Here is an 18,591-nt window from a genome sequence, read left to right as displayed (position 1 = left end):
TTTTACCAAAAATGCTTCATGCATCCCAGAAACCTATTTAGGAATCGCAAACGGACGAATTTTGCGATTCGCACCGTTTGCACTTCCTAAATAGGTTGATGCATGTGGGCCTATATTTTAGACATGAGAATGCATCTGTAATAAACAATAATGCAAAATTAAAAAGCTGAATGAACAACAGTCATTCACTGTGAATGTTTACACCAAATGGTGCAACATGGTGTAGTCGAGGAATTTCAGGCATTTTGCGTAACATTCTTAAAGCGATATTCCCGAAATTACATTTTGTTTCAAAAACTTTTATTTCGGTCACTAGGACCATAAAAAGTGTACACAAAACACAAAATAATAAACATATATGAGGAATTCATACCATTCTTAATAACACTCCATGAATTAATACAATGTCTAATTATGACTCACATTAATAGATTTTGCCAGATAGATGGGGTGGGAGGAGGGGAGGCAAAAAGTGGGCCTGCAGGGAGCAATTATATCAGTTAATATAATGCGGTCGGCAAACAAATAAAAAATAGCAGCAATACTTCAATAAATAATTTAAAATAAACTATTTACAGTAAAATCGCATTTGTCATGAATACTTGCATATACAGAATCAATTAAAAAGTCAGTATCTCAAAAATACTGATCACAATATATAAAAATTAGGTGCCGATATGCAATTTATGATTGTTTACCCATCTCCTTTGCCACATTGTATTCAAGTAACGTGAAACGACAAACACAATGGGTTTGGATGTATCGTATTTTAAAACCCTAAATGCCTCCCTACAATGCTCGAACCCCATATTCCGGCAAAGTTGTACTATCCAGTAGCGCCTCGCTTTTTGATAACCAGGGCAAAAAAAATAAGACATGCATTTCTGTTTCCTCTTGTGTGTTACATGCTGGACACCCCTCCTCTTTCTGCCCAGCCCATTTATTAGTAAAAGCATGTACAGGTAAGGTGCTATATCTAAACTGGACATACAGTTTCCTTGCAACCTGTGGAAGGATATCATCCATAAAGGTTTCAAGTTCGTAGTTATCCTTCACGGTAAGAAACTGAGTTGTAAGGGTGCCCAATTTGGGGTTTGAATGCATGGCTTCGAGCTTTTGGGTGCGGTAGGTCCTTGGTAATAAAGCGCGAGGAACCAACGGGCTGGTAGCACCTGGGGTGCTCCACAAAGTTGGTTTACCGAGCTTTTCAGACTCTTGCTTCACATGCGCGAACCATGCAACCTTTTTCAGCAGACCCGGATAGGATAAAAGCTTGTTTGTTTCTGCCTGGTAAGATACTAGTTCGGGGGTTGCCCAGAGTCTTTGCCAAAAGGTTAGGGGTTTTAGCGCGACCTCATCTTCAATCGGCGAAATACCCAAATCTAGTCACTGAGGGATTAGCGGGGTGCCTACTGGGAGACCCATTATTTGTCTTTGGCATCTTTTCTCGACTACAGCTAAAGTAGAAGACGAACAGTACCCCCAGAGTTCTGCCCCATACAGTGTGGCTCCCCGCGGTTGCGCCCTGTACATTTCAAGCACGGGACCGATGGGTTTAAAAGGTGATTCCCTGGCCAATTTGGCTATGCTCCCGGCAATCTGGGATAACTTGAGCTTAGCTTTCGGTATTTGGGGCGCCCACTGCATATCTTCTGAAAGGGTAACGCCTAGATATTCAAAGACGGACACCCTTTCCAAAAACATCCCATTCAATTGCGGATTGGAGCATGTTGCCTTAGGGGGATTGACAACCATAAATTTGGTTTTAGTGGTATTAATCGCCAGACCCCTAGTACTGCAAAATACAGAAAATATGTCCAATAACCTCTGGATACCCATCAGTGTCTTTGATAAGAGGAGGGTGTCGTCAGCGAACATCAATGCCGCCACCTTGGTGTTTGCTAACTTTGGGGCATCATTGTTTACGACCTCAGCCAGTAGTGGGATTAGTGTATTGACAAAGCGGCACAACAGGGTCGGTGCGAGCACACAGCCCTGACTTACACCTCTGCCAACTGGGAGCCTGTTGGTTAATTCTCCTTCCCTTCCACATCTTACTTGGGCATAGGTGTCATCATCTGAAATTACACTAATTACGCAGGAGAAATTTAAATTGTGCCCGGGCCTAGCTTTGTTGTTATGGCATCAAGGTTTGTAATATAATCATTTGTGGGCGAGGAAGAAAGATTCGAATGCCACTCTGTAATGACATAAGTGGACCTGCAAGTAGAGTCATGTTAGCTGGAGCTCTAGTGCTTCCTGCTGTGCTAAAGATTGACAGTATTTGTTTTAACTGTTTTGGAACTGTTTAATAGTTTGAAATCAATGAGTCATAAACATGCAAAAAATCATTTATCTTGAAACAGAGCATCACCTAGTATTACGAGTGTCTACTGATGATGGAAGCAGTTTAGCACAGTGGACAGACCACTGGAAGCAGAGATGGGAATGTTATTTTATTTTGTGATTGGGAAGCTGCAAAGGCTCCCCGATATAACGACTACCCTAGACCCGGCGCACATTCCGCCGCGGTGTTGGGCAAATAATGAGTGAGCGGGTTCGGACGGCCCCGGCGGTCCTACGCAAATGCCCACCATGACATGGACAGCCGGGGGCAGTCCGACGTATGCAAGGGGTTAACTTTGAGGGAACCAGAGCCACAGCTCCAGCAATACCAACAGTGATGTCATGTCTGTGCATGGCACAGGCAGATTTCTCTCTGTAAGGGCGCTCAGTCCCAACTTGGAGAACCACACCAGATAGACATGAGGCAACGTTCCTTAAGGCTTTCACTATCATTCTGTGTAGATCATTTACATTTACTATTCGAGAAATGCAACTGTAACTGACCAGGGCCTGCACTTACCTGTCATATATCTCTGATCGCACCAAAAAGCAATAAACAGATCCACATTAAAGATGATTACTTTTAGCCAAGAGAGTAAATCATCAACCACGAGACTCTTAGAAAAATCAGACGTTTAGTTACCCCTTAAACTAACATGCATGTCTGCCTCCTTGTTCCTTGTTCCAGCAGACAACTGAAAGGCCGTTCCTACACCACAAGTTAACACTGTAGATGCACCAACATGGGAGGGAAATGCATGTGTACAATGCTTAAAGGATAGTATCATCCTCTGCAAAACATGGCAAATGTCGCGGAGAGGTTATCCCAAGACTCTGCAACATAGGAACGTAAGGTCCCTGTACACCAGGCACAATTAATTTTCTACATTTTTGTGGACCCTTGTCAACTTTCTAAAGAAGGGCCATTTTACATCACATCATAGGCCATGGTTCTGTAAAATGTGCTGAACTTATTTAGGGAGGCAGAACGCATGGGCAGTCTATTACAATTGTTTGAGTGTGCTGAAGGGCTGATGACTGGAATGGTTGCATGGGAGTCGGTGGCAATAATTTAGGGGGGCATGTAAAGAATGAAGTGGCTTTGGTGAAATGGGGTATGGAAGGGTCAGGTATGCTGGTGCAGTAGAGACTGTGTCATTGACAGATTTTCAAGCCACATAATGACGGCAATACGAATGAGTTGTGAAATTACTTTGGGGAGATCAGATGAGTGCACAGAGCCTGACAGTAAAAGCATTCATGTGTGTCGCTCTTGCAGGCAAGCTGGCTCAAAACATAAAAGCCTGCTAGAAATGCAGGAGAGGTGATGCAGCTTGAATTTCGTTTTCTGAATATACTTTAGGCTGAAAGGTCTGTAAAAATTGCCTATTCATGGCGCGACTTTCTCATTCTCTTCTCACTATAGTGAACCTTTTAAGCTCATTAAAGAATAATGCTACTGTAAATCTTGTCAACGGACCTAAAGGTTGATTTATATTAGCAAAACAATTTGCAAAGGGTACAGAGACAAATATAAACAATATTCCATCAAAGCACAATGTAACCAGAAGTTTACAATGATTCAATATTAGAAACACCTCTTTGTTACAATTTATGAACACCTTTTCAAAGACAGTCATAGGAAAATGTGACTGACTAAACAGACAGCATATCCTTTAATCCAATAATTCAAGAAATAGGTGTGAAGGTTGGCGTTTTGGTCTAATATTGTATATATCAACTAGACCTTTTTCAGGACATTTAGTATAGAGATGAATGACCCTTCAAGCATGATGTGGATAAAATTAAGCTTTATTTTAAAGGTCCACAATCAAAAAGATGTGGTGGCTGAATAGTGTCTTACTGGTACCAGCAATAAATCCAGATAGTTAGAGAGCAGTAACATTAAATGTGGTCTTTTATTTCTTAGTCCATTTGTCCAAAATACGCATCAGTCTGTAGTTCCATGAGGCTTGATTCAACCGACGTCCCGCTGCCTACACAATCGACGTCATAATAAAGTCCTTAATGGTGCTCAGTTCTTTACTAGGCCCTCCAGAGATTAGGGGGCTGATTTAAACCCTGGTGGGTTTCCACCAGTCAGGGTGGTGTAAGTCATCTCCCTGCCACCATGGCTGGACTATCGCCAGACAAATGACATGATCACCACCAGTCCTGCAGTGATCTATGTACCTTCCGAGGAGCAGCTGCCCCTGTGACTCCTCTGAAGGCACTGAATTTATGGTGCCCAGCTACCATATTTTAGGTGATTGCACACCAAAGGTTTTGATATTCACAACCATCCCCCCACAGTGGGAGTTTGTTTCTGAGAAACAAAAAATAAAGACTCCAACACCATTGGCATTTTGTGCTAGAATGTGAGGATCATTGTTTAATCTCTGGATATAGTTTTAAGGTGATCATCAGATAGTCATGAATAGAAAAAATAACATAATACTGTTCTCTCCAACTGGGGAGGGTAGTCTGAACCACCTAATCTGATGGCCCCTGATCCATCAAGTCATCGGCATAAGTTTTGTGGACTCAGCAGCAGAATGGCTCAAATGGAGCAGTGACCTGGTGGTCCATCACATTTGTAAAAATGAGTACTCTGTCTGCCAAACTCTAAATCTGGCCCTAAGTTACTTTAGAGCAGCAAGTTCAGCAGGTAGAATGCACTGCTTATCTCTCTTCGTTCAAGTTAGGCAATGCATCCATTAGGGGATCTCATCATTCAGAAAAGAAAAATACCAGGGACTAAACGCTCATGGAAGCTTTAGCAGTGCAAAGACAGATGCACGTCTACAATGATGCGTTTGTATGGAGGTCTTTCAGAAAGGCTATTAACTCTAAAACATGTATACTCTGTGAAAGTAAGCACTAACCACTTAAGTGGTTTGACATTACACCTACAGAAACGGTGTCAAAGGAGAGCGCCCTGGCATGCAGACAAGCATCTGTTTAAGCTGTGCAATAATCAGCAGAATTGTTTATTTTTGGTGAGTGACGTGCACACAGGTTTATTTTGTATGGGGTGTGTGAAATTCACATAATATGCTCCTGCGTAGCTATTTGAGATTACAGCAAAATTACCAAAGTTTACTTGTAATTGCGTGAAATGCAAGCCTGCAATTTAGCACTATATTTTAGACATGAGAATGCATCTGTATTAAACAATATTGCAAAATACAAAAGCTCAATGAACAACAGCCGTTCACTGTAAATGTTTACACCAAATGGTGCAACATGGTGTAGTCGAGGAATTTCGGGCATTTTGCTGTATCATTCTTAAAGCGATATTCCCGAAATTACACTAATTACGCAGGAGAAATTTAAATTGTGCCCGGGCCTAGCTTTGTTGTTATGGCATCAGGGTTTGTAATATAATCATTTGTGGGCGAGGGAGGGAGATTCGAATGCCACTCAGTAGAGACATAAGTGGACCTGCAAGTAGAGTCATGTTAGCTGGAGCTCTAGTGCTTCCTGCTGTGCTAAAGATTGACAGTATTTTTTTCACTGTTTTGGAACTGTTCAATAGTTTGAAATCAATGAGTCATAAACATGCAAAAAAATCATTTATCTTGAATCAGAGCATCACCTAGTATTAAGAGTGTCTACTGATGATGGAAGCGGGTTGGCACAGTGGACAGACCACTGGAAGCAGAGATGGGAATGTTATTTTATTTAGTGATTGAGAAGCTGCCATGGCTCCTCGATATAAAGTCTGCCCTTGACCCGGCGCACATTCCGCCGCGGTGTTGGGCAAATGATGAGTCAGCGGAGTTTGGACGGCCACGGCGGTCCTACGCAAACGCACACCATGACGTGGACAGCCGGGGGCAGTCCGACGTATGCAAGGGGTTAACTTTGAGGGAACCAGAGCCACAGCTCCAGCAATACCAACAGTGATGTCATGTCTGTGCATGGCACAGGCAGATTTCTCTCTGTAAGGGCGCTCAGTCCCAACTTGGAGAACCACACCAGATAGACATGAGGCAACGTTCCTCAAGGCTTTCACGATCATTCTGTGTAGATCATTTACATTTACTATTCGAGAAATGCAACTGTAACTGACCAGGGCCTGCACTTACCTGTCATATATCTCTGATCGCACCGAAAAGCAATAAACAGATCCACATTAAAGATGATTACTTTTAGCCAAGAGAGTAAATCATCAACCACGAGACTCTTAGAAAAATCAGACGTTTAGTTACCCCTTAAACTAACATGCATGTCTGCCTCCTTGTTCCTTGTTCCAGCAGACAAAGTCCATTCCTACACCACAAGTTAACACTGTAGATGTACCTGCATAAGAGGGAAATGCATGTGTAAAATGCTTAAAGGACATGGCAAATGTCGCGGAGAGGTTATCCCAAGACTCTGCAACATAGGAACGTAAGGTCCCTGTACGCCAGGCACAATTAATTTTCGACATTTTTGTGGCCCCTTGTCAAATTTCCAAAGAAGGGCCATTTTACATCACATCATAGGCCATGGTTCTGTAAAATATTACTTTGGTTGGCCATACATAAGCCTTGGAATAAGTGGACATTACTGCGCAGGTGGCTGGGGTGAGGTGTGCTGAACTTATTTAGGGAGGCAGAATGCATGGGCATTCTATTACAATTGTTTGAGTGTGCTGAAGGGCTGATGACTCGAATGGTTGCATGGGAGTCGGTGGCAATAATTTAGGGGGGCATGTAAAGAATGAAGTGGCTTTGGTGAAATGGGGTATGGAAGGGTCAGGTATGCTGGTGCAGTAGAGACTGTGTCATTGACAGATTTTCAAGCCACATAATGACGGCAATACAAATGAGTTGTGAAATTCCTTTGGGGAGATCAGATGAGTGCACAGAGCCTGACAGTAAAAGCATTCATGTGTGTCGCTCTTGCAGGCAAGCTGGCTCAAAACATAAAAGCCTGCTAGAAATGCAGGAGAGGGGATACAGCTTGAATTTCGTTTTCTGAATATATCTTAGGCTGAAAGTTCTGCAAAAATTGACTATTCATGGCGCGACTTTCTCATTCTCTTCTCACTATAGTGAACCTTTTAAGCCCATAAAAGAATAATGCTACTGTAAATCTTGTCAACAGACCTAAAGGTTGTTTGCGTATTTCTTCATAATCCAAGTTTACAGGCTCCCACAGCTAATCTTGGCAGCCAAAATGTGGCTGTCCATTTTTATGTAAAAAAAGCCCACCAAAGAAAATCAAAACACTTTAAGAGTGTCTCAGAAAATATTGTTTTTTGCAGATTGTAAAGCACCAGAAGAAAAGGTTGAGCATCGCACCTCACAGGAGCTGTCTAGAAAGTGAGGGTAGTTTAAACTGAGGAGGCATATTTAAGTGTATCTAAAACGGCATGACTGTTCAAGACATTTATGGGGAAATTAGCAACGCTTTGCGATAAATATCGCAAAGCGCGCTTAGCGAGTATTTTTTCATCGCGGGGTATCGGTGGATTCCATCGCCGAGACAGCACGTTATTAGCAACGGCTATCTCCACGGTGATGGAAAACCCAGCGATAGAGGCGAAAAGCGGGATTATCGCAAGAATTACAGCGATAATGACCCAGCGTTAAGGGGGTGGTTGCTGATAGGCCATGGTGGTCTCAGCTACACAATCCATCCCCCCATTGAGTTGAATGGACAAGTCAAGTTTTGAGCAGGTGTAAAAAACCTGTGATAACCGCAGTTAGCACGACTTTCATCGTCGCTAACCGGGTCCCGGGGTGGCATTGCTGATCGGAGTTAGGTGTGTTTGCGAGTGGATTCCTGTTGTTTTCGTGGGGCAAGCCTACTTTGCATGTCATTAGCGGTAAATATCGCTGACATGTAAAGTGGCAAGGAAAACGGTCGCTGTCACTGGAAAGCTGGCGCTAACAGCTGTTAGCGACAGCCTGTTAATTGAGTGATAATAATATCGCCGCTTTAGCTGCAGAAAGTGCCACTAAAGTGGTGTAAAAGCCCTTGCTAATATGCCCCTTAGTTGTTTGTTGTGTTGATGAATGAGAACAATCATTGGGCTTACAATTGAGGGTAGAAGACATGAAAGTCAGAGGACGTGTTTTTTTTTTGTTTTTTTTAACATGATGGATGTTTATGTTAAGCCAGTGCTTTATTTAAAAGATGGAAGTGCTTTCTTATCAGGATGAGCCTTGGCACTTCCATGCTAAAAGTAGATCCTTCCTGACAGGCTCTTAAGACTGCTGTGCCACAGCCCTTTTCGCTTGGTTTGCCCTGTTCCCATCATGCACTGGGACAGGAACAGACTAATTTGCATACAGCCAGGTTCTGAAACTGGGATGGTGCAGTGAGCTAAAAAACGGTGTTGGATCTAGCCCTGATCTCTTGACTGGGTGAGAGCTTTCTGCTTAATTCAGAGACTCTGTCCCTCACCACCCCTTGTTGTAAATACAGCCCTTTTCGCAGCAGCAGCCCTGTGCCAGCTTAGGCAGTGGGAAGAACTCTGCCTTGCACTGCAGCCACTCTGAATACAATTCACCTACTTACAATGAAACCATCCCATTGGTAGTGATCTCTCCTGCACTAGATCAAGGAGAAAAGAAGACAGAGCAGCGGCTCACATAGACCTGCCCCTGGCCACACCTCCCTGGTACCTCCCTGATCTCTGAGGAGCAGTCAGGCGTGCAAACGTTAAAGCCATAGGGTTTCATGGTAGTGAGCAGGTGAGACAGTAGCCTCTATAGCTGTGAGTGATTGAGGTGAGGCAGCATGAGGAAAGGAGTGACCTTGACAAGCAAGGGCAGAGAGTTTCTATGATGCGAGATGCCAATGGAATCAGCAAAAGAAAAGTGGGGCACTTCGAAGAACGAAATGGTGAATGGCAGGAACAGAAGGGACAGTGGCGTAGCTAGGCACTCTGCCGCCCATGGGCGGTCCCTGCCTTAGCCATCCGAGGCCACTCTGAAGAGCGAGGGGGTGCTGGCGATAGATTCTGCGTTTGACGCCCCAGCCGCAAACACATGTAAGAGTGGGGGGGTGGAGCCTACCCCAAAACTCGTGCCCCCTCGCCCCCGCCTTGCTATGCCACTGAGAAAGGAAGTTTGATATCAGTGTAATGGAGTATGCTTGGTGCCCAACCACTCAAAGTACTACTTTCGTTCACAGCTACTATGCACACATGGGAGTAAATTAGTAACAACTCCAGCACAGTATGGACTAGTTCAAATCTTGATGGACTCACAATCCAGCTAATTCATCGAAAGAGGGCCTTCCAAATCAGTCAATGGCTACCGTAGACTGACTTAAATTCCAACCTGTACATTATATGTTGTGTATTTTGTGTTGTGGTAATATGAGTTTGCAGCCCACTTTAAAAAGTGAGGAACTAGAAAACGTGTGGGTAAAATCAGAAACTAATAATACAATATTGAGTACCAACATATATCCCAGCTTGTAGATGCACCTGCAATTTTCTATACAAAGTCATAACAGGATGCGCTTGTTGTGCAAGGCTGAAAACTATTGCCCCAGTCACAGTCGATTGTAAAACAAACTGTCAAAATATTATATAAATGGCAACTAACTGATTTGGGAGGCCCCCCGCGTCTAGGGGTGAGGGACCTTTAGTGGCATTTCGGGCGAGAGGTGGCAAGAGAGAGACTGGGCCAGTGCACATGTGGGCAAGGGGAGTAGGAGGGGTCAGCAGAAAACACGAGGAGGTAGTAGGCAAGCTTTTAGTTGTGTCACCCAGGTGCGCATGTGGCCCCTCCAGGAAAAGGGATAAGAGCACTGAACTCGAGGGTAAAGGCCTCTTTGTCCTCTTGCCTCGAGTGCCGCGGGTCGCAGCTAGAAGCAAGTTGCCTACCCACCCATCCCTGTTGTTAAAGGTAGAACTGGCGGGGGCCCGGGCAAGAAAAATGGCGGGGACTTCTTTTTTGGGAGGGACTGGCTCATCCTGGAACAGGGAGGGAAGTCAATGGGGCTCTGGGCTGGCGGGAGAGGGGGCCGTCCTGCTGGTGATCCTGGATTCTCCAGCCCTACCTGAGATGCCAGTGCTTGGAAGAAGCAATTTTGGTGAAACCTGGGGTGCGAGGAAAGGCGCTAAGCAGTACCAGGTGGCCGCATCTAGGGGGTAGACGACGGGTAGTTACCTGGAATGGAATGGAAGCAATGGAGATGGGTTGAGGCCTGCTGGTACAACCCGCATCCAAGGTGGCTCTGGAGATCCTGAATTGGAAATACAATTGTAACCAGTGGGGCAAACGAATACTGCACAACCCAATGTTTATCAATGTGTGTTGGATTGGTTTAATAATGTTGGTCTAATGTTGACAATGCATAATCAAATTAAGAGGGCGTTATCTGAGAATTAATAAAGACTACGCAGTGAAGAACAGCCACTTTGCATGGTGCCTTTTTGTGGTGGGCAAAAGGGGGCAAAGTATGGTGCGACGAATCGCACGTTACATGCCTACTATAGTAAGTGTCTTAAATCTGGAGGCAGCAGATTTGCTGTGTCAGGATATGATGTCTACCTGACTAATATGGCCAGATAACCCCTCTTTACTCAAGGGGCCCATTTTGATATTTTGAAGTAAATTAGGTAGTTGTCCACCAATGAAAAATATCGAAGTCTGTAAAGCACTCCATGCTTTAACAATGTTTTAAACGTTTTATGACATTAACCCCTTCGAGGCTGATGACGAGCTGGGCTCGTCATGGTGTAGCCTCCTCAAACACTGATGACGAGCCCAGCTCGTCATGAACAATGGGTTTTTTAAAAAGTCAGCATTCCAGCAGAATCAGAGCAGCGCGCATGTGGTTAAGACATGCTGACTTATTTGGACTTCATTAGCCACAAGGAATTCTTTTAGCTTTGTGATATTGTACCAATGTTGTAGCAAGGAATTTATGGTTGCAAATAACTCTGTAACCCACATTGTGTAAGAATAATAAACAGTTTTTTGAAAAAATATACTAAATTCTAAACAAATGATAATTGATTTTGATCCTGGTAATAATTGAAAAGTTAGCAAAGCTTGTATCTGAGCTGGATGATGAGCTACACAAACCAAAATCTGAATTAACATGACGTATGGAGGAAGACACTTGACTCCAAACATCCAGCGCAAAACCAATACCTTATTAGGGACCAGTACTCAATACCATCACAGAACAATGGGCCTTATACATTCACCCAAATCCCTAATTTGCTGGGGATCAAGTTTTTAACAGCCGTTCAATTATTTTCCTTCAAAATCCATGTGTGACATCACAAAATACATATCTAACGTATACATCAATTTTCCTTCTATTTGGTCGATGAACCAATTAGTTGAATAGTTGATGGTAATGACAATACTATCTAACTAACTATTTAGTCAGCTAAATATTTACAGACTCTCTGTAAAGTTAATAAAGCTTTATCTCAAATTAAATGCTCAATGTGTATGGTCACCAATGCAAACAACTGGTCACAGACCACTGGTTCAAGGCCAGCACTCTCCCCAGCAGCTCCACCTGTCTGCCGGTCTCCAGCCTTCAGCTCTGTTTTCTCCGTTCAGGGTTCGAGCCAGCAGCCCATCCATGCGCCGCTGCTCCATCCCTGCAGTTTGGCCATTTGTCGTCTAGAGGCCACCCTGTTGCTCATTGTTGCCATTGCCCTTGTGTGCCTGTATTCTGTGCCTGTTTATTTGTATGTTCCTGTTTCACTTTAGTGTTACTGTGATTCTTGTTTCTTTTAGCCTCCCTGTGTGCTGGCCTTGTTATTCCTGCCGCTGCTGCACCTGCAGACCCGCCCCCCGATCCGGTACGCTCTCACCCCCTACCTCTGCTCCCGACAGCATTCCCTTCATATGGCTAACTCTGCGGGAGAGCGTGTGTGACTCCTTGACCACTGGTTCAAGGCCAGCACTCTCCCCAGCAGTTCCGCCTGTCTGCCGGTCTCCAGCCTCCAGCTCTGTGCCCTCCGTTCAGGGTTTGAGCCAGTAGCCCATCCCTGCACCGCTGCTCCACTCCTGCAGTTCACCCATTTGTCTACTAGAGGCCCCCGTCCCTCATCATTGCCCTTGTGTGCCTGTCGGCCCGCCCCCTGATCCAGCCTGCTCCCACATCCTCCCCTTCAAATGGCAGGACGTCCCGCTGGCATAAGGCAAGCCAGTCTGTGCCCATCGATGCCTGGACCACGCCCAGCGCCAGACCCTCTGGCCACGTGAGTATCACAACACCCGACGCTTCTACAACGCCAACCTCCTCCATGCACTCAATGCTGGTTGACCCGCCACCTGCTTCCAGGCCACCACAGAGCTCAGCCACGGACCTTTCACCTGCCGAAACTGCAGCTACACCAGCCAATGTACACCTACACGCCCTGCCAACCCCACCAAAGCAGGCCACAACAATCTCAGATGGATACTACTCAACACACGCTCAGTCGCTCAGTCCACAAGCACGCCGTTGAACTCTGGGACCTTCTTGATTCATCCTCCCCGAACGTCGCCTCCCTGGCGGAGACCTAGATGAACGCTTCCTCGGCACCCGACATAGCCCTAGCCATCCCAGACGGCTACAAGATCACCCGCACTGACCAAAACAACAAACCAGGTGGAGGAATCGCCATCGTTCATAGGAACACCATCAGAATTTCGACCAACACAGAAGACTTCCTCAGCATGGCCGAACACCTACACTTCCAGATCCACGTTGATCACAACATCACCCTCAGAGGAACCCATGTCCACAGACCCCAAGGACCCCGACCACAGTTCAGCTACTCCATCGCTGACCTCATCAGCATGCACGCCCTCACCTCCACAGACAACATTCTCCTCAGAGACCTGAACTTCCACCTCAAGAAGGTCAACAACAGCAACTCCACAACCCTGATCGACAACCTCGCCAGCCTCGGACTCAAACAGCTAATCACGACACCCACCCACTCCACCGGACACATGCTCGACCCCATCTTCTCCGCCAGCAACCACGTCACCCTCAGCCACACCACCAAACTCCACTGGACCGACCACCACTGCATCCCCTTCTCCTTCGAGAAATACACCATGCGCAACCAACCGCAACAAATCCCACACCGCAGCTGGAACAAAGTCACTGAAGATCAGTTCCTCATCGCCCTTGCTTGAGACCCCCCACCTGAGCCCTCTTACACCAACACAGCGGCCCACAACTTCAAACAATGGATCAACAACTGCGCCAACACCCGTGCCCCGATCAGGAAACCCTCTAACAGGCGCACCAATATAAGAGCTGTGTGGTTCAATGCCGGCCTCCAGACTTCCAAGCAAACCTGCCGAAGACTCGAGAAGCAGTGGCGCCAAGACCAGACAACCACGCAACTCTCAAGAACGCCAGATGCAAGCACCACCAACTCATGCGACCAGCCAAAAGGATCTACTTCAATGAATGCATCAACAACAATTCACATGACAACAAAGAGCTCTTCAACATCTTGAAAGAACTTGCCACCCCCAGCTCCAGTTCCAATGACATCCCGCCATTGCATGAAATCTGCAACTCCCTGGCCACCTTCCCCCACCTCAAGATCGCAGACATCTACGACAGCTTCGACACCCAGACACCGATGAAAGATGCTGACACCCCAGACTGAATGCCCACCAAACACACCGAGCTCCTGCTCTCCTGGAACAACATCAATGATGAAGACACCAACAAAATCATGAACACCATCTACTCCGGCTCACCTTCCGACCACTGCCCTCACCAGATCTTCAACAAAGCAAGCTCCATCATCACACCTCAACTTCAAAAGATCTTTAACAGCTCCTTCAAGACTGCCACCTTCCCAGAGAGCTGGAAAGATGCCGAGATCAATCCCCTACTCAAGAAACCCAAGGCGGACCCAAAGGACCTCAAGAACTTCCGTCCCATCTCCCTGCTCCTGTTCCAGGAAACAGTCATTGAGAAAACACCCAACAGACAACTGACACAATTCCTAGAGAAAAATAACATCCTGGGCTCCTCCCAATCTAGTTTCCACAGTAATCACAGCACCAAAACCACCCTCATCGCCACCACCGATGACATCTGGACCCTGCTGGACAACAGCGAAACAGCCCTCATCCTCCTGGACCTCTCGGCCGCCTTCGACACCGTCTGCCATCACACCCTGCACACACGTCTCTACAAAGCAGGGGTCTGTGACAAAACCCTGAACTGGATCAACTCCTTCCTCACCGGTAGAACCCAGAGTATACCCCAAGGATCACCCCTCAGCCTGACCCTTTTCAACATCTACATGGCACCACTCGCCAACATCGTCCGAGTGCACTATCTCAACATCATCTCGTACGCCGACCACACCCAGCAGATCCTCTCCCTCACCAAGGACCCGGCCACCGCCAAATCCAACCTCCGCAAGGGAATGAAGGCTGTCGCAGAGTGGATGAAGACCAGCCATCTGAAGTTGAATTCTGACAAGACGGAGGTCCTCATCCTCGGCTCCACCCCCTCCACATGGGACGACTCCTGGTGGCTGGCCATGCTAGGAGCCTCCCCAACACCCACCAACCATGCACGCAACCTGGGGTTCATCCTGGACTCAACTCTCTCTATGACCCAGTAAGTCAACGCTTCTCCTCCTCCTGCTTTAACACCCTCTGCATGGTCCACAAGATCTACAGATGGATCCCCACCGAAATCAGAAGGTGGATCACCCAAGCCATTGTCAGCAGCAGGCTGGACTACAGCAACGCCCTCTATGCAGGAACCACGGCCAAACTCCAGAAAAGACTCCAACGCACACAAAATGCCTCCGCACACATCATCATCGGAATCCCTCACCACAGCCATATCACGGCCCACCTGAGAGACCTGCACTGGCTCCCGGTCAACAAGAGGATCACCTTCAAGCTCCTCACTCACGCTCACAAAGCACTCAACAAAGCCGGACCAGCATACCGCATCGAACGACTCACCTTCTACACCCCGAACCACCAGCTTTGCTCTGCTGATCTCGCCCTCTCCACCGTACCACGCATCCGCCGAATGACCACAGTTGGCGGATCATTCTCCCACCTCACCGCCAAGACAAGGACACCCTCCTATCCACCTATGACAGACCTAGGACCTGCCGACCTTCAGGAGACTCCTCAAGACCTGGCTGTTCAATCAGTAGCTGCTTCATTCTCTGTCCCCTCTAGTGCCTTGAGACCCTCACGGGTGAGTAGCTTGCTCTTCAAATGCTTGATTGATTGATTGATTGACAAAAGCGAGATAAAACATCAGCAATTCAAATAGAATCAAACTCATCAATCATTTATGACATGCGCATGAAGGAGTGGATAGATAAAGAGACAAAAGTTTCAGCAAAACTAAGCAAAACATGAAACATCTAATGGAGGGGATATATGAAGAGACATCCGTTTCATCTAAATAATATGTGACAATATAACCATGATGGAGTGGATAGGTGAAGAGACAGAAGTTTCAGAGACAAAATACATTTGCAAGTAATTTTGAAAGAATGAGTCAGAATAATACAAACCCAAAGGATCTGTAGAAAACCAACCCCTTGGGCAAGGTGATGGTGGGTGTTCCCTGAAATAGAATCAGGGAACAAAGATTTCAGGACCCAAGGGCAGGACAGGGACATGATCAGCTAGGCCTCTCTCCCAAATGACAAACAGCGAGGCATTCACCCTTCTTCTCTTCCTCATCGCAAGTCTCTCAGGATGACCTCTAACCACACCCCTAAAGGCACCCCAGTTATACCCTAAAACATACATGTCCGTCCCACATCAGTTGAAACATTTCGCACCACTGTGACTTCACTCAAATTTTCGGTATGTTATTGTTCTACATCCTTTCCCATAGCTCAATTCTTGACTTGTTCTCACGATTTTAACACATGAAACATTTAAACATTTTTATTCTTTATTTTTCAGCAATGTCAACGGAAGGAGTTTTTAGTGCTACGGCCGGTCACACGGCAGGCATTCAATATTCTCCTTTAGCATATCAGCCTTGACTCTTTGTGTATCATCTATTATGCTCAGCACTTCTATCCATTCAGACAGGTCAGTTTCACTCCTTTCTTCCAACCCCTGCTCTATCAGGACAAGTTAAGGGAAGATGGATGACTGTTTGGCTCACTATAGCAAATGGAACATAAACATTCATTAATTATTTGATAATGCAATTTTCACTGTTCACCATCCACCCTTGCACTATTCTCTATTAACGCTTCCTAGCATGAGCTTTAAGCAAAAGTGGCATTATTTATTATTTCAAACCAAGATGCAGCATGCAACTACAGAATTCACATGCGGCCTAGTCATGCATTATTTCTTGTTTTTTTCAAAACACAATTGAAATACGGTTTAGTTCTTTCATGTATTATCTCACATTAGTGCATACATGCACAAAGCATTTTCCCTCATTTTTATGTAAGGTACAGGTTAGTTTTCTTTTACTACTTACTGTTAGTACATGTTATGGGGGTAAAATAAATCTTTCATCATATCATAGTATTTCCTTTTATATCTACTAATATTATCTCATCTCTTTTTCTCTTTCTTGCTCTTTGTTGATTATTTAATTATTTTGTTTCCTTTCTTCCACTCTTCCACTTACAACATTTATATGTTGTTATTATCACTAAGGCTACTGTGGTTATTGAAATAATTGGCATTATTTTTTTTCCTAATAAGCTACTTCCAAATGTAGAAAACCATTTACCTACAGAGGAGAAATTCTTACCAAGTCTCTCCCAATCACTGTCAACCTCCAGTTGGGTCAAATCTTCATGTAATTTCGTAATATTCTTAATATATCCATCTATACCTTTACTCTTATCAGGGATATATGTACAGCAGTGTTGGATTTTCAACATCCCACAGACCACCATCTTTTGCCAAGAAGATATCAAGGGCAAGTCGATTTTGTGAAACCACTGATCAGATTGCAACCATTTCTGTGTTAATCTTCAAGAACCCACCTGCAGTGTCTGTTGATAAAAGATCATCCACTGTGGACAATTTTCAAATTTTGTGTGAATTCAGAACGATTCCAACTGAGGGTTTCAATGCACCAAAAATATCACCTACTATTTCTAAAATACTTGCTCTTTTGTTATGTGTTAGTCCTTGTTTTATTTCACTTAGTCTGTTATTGCTTCTGTCTACATGGTAGACCTTGGGGAAAACTATTGCAAAATAACAGCTACCATGTCAATGTGCAGGCAACTTGTAGTAGGCTTTCTTACCACACACATAATAGACTCTGGAAAGACAGGATCAGTTACACTTTTTAATCTCCAACCTCCCATGATTTGGGAAGTATGTTCACATTCACTAGTACCAATGAAATAATTGTTATAGTTTTCATTCTAAGCAAACATATTTTTTCCTTCTGAGACCAGTCCAAGAACATTACAGCGTATGTCTCGCCTTTCTCATAATTTCCCTCTCTAAAAGCCCACGGTGGTACCTGTGACTTCTGTTCAGCAACCTTTCTTTGGAAATTTTGTCTTCTATATTCTACCATTTCTATAAATATCTTTTCTTCAACCCGCAAACTACAAGTTAGGTTTTTTTATAAGCATATTTTATATCTACATTTTTGGTAATATGGAAGAACTCTCCCATATAACATGCATTCTTACTACTTAAAACCATATTCAGCTGCTTTATAACTGGTATTTCTGAAAATACTAAGTCTATCTTAGAATAATGGTATGTGAGGTTCTCTGTCACATAAAATAGACTTGTTAAGACACTGCAAGACACACCATATGTGAAAGGAAGGTGATGATATGCCACCCCCTCTGAGACAGATGAAGGTAATTGCATGCACACATAAGAATCACTCACATTCAGGGTGTTAAAATATTCATATCACAACTTAGTAAAGACATTTAACAAGAAATCTCTAATTGATTTATCATGATGGAGAATGTTTCCGTCCATGTGTCCTGTATTAGTATTAGGGGTTTCATTAGTGACATCGCTCACACTTCCACTTGTTACATCATTAGTATTGTTTTCATGATTAGTTACCATTGGAACAGGTACAAGGACAGTTAATAATATCCACATGAACGTTAATAAAAAAGACATTACATAAGAAAGCTTTAATAATCTACATTTTAGACTAGATTTTGGATGTTCACTCACTTTTGCTTCATCCATTTTGTTTTCTATAAAAATATGAAGGAAATCTATCTAGACCTATACAAATTCAACATTTTACTCAAATGTTTTCTTAAAATAGCAGTGTAATCCTACACTTCAAGGCTTTCTTCTG

Source organism: Lissotriton vulgaris, chromosome 8 (assembly GCF_964263255.1).
Source record: "Lissotriton vulgaris chromosome 8, aLisVul1.2, whole genome shotgun sequence".
Classification (NCBI taxonomy): domain Eukaryota; kingdom Metazoa; phylum Chordata; class Amphibia; order Caudata; family Salamandridae; genus Lissotriton; species Lissotriton vulgaris.
Note: the sequence above shows the minus strand (reverse complement) of the source record.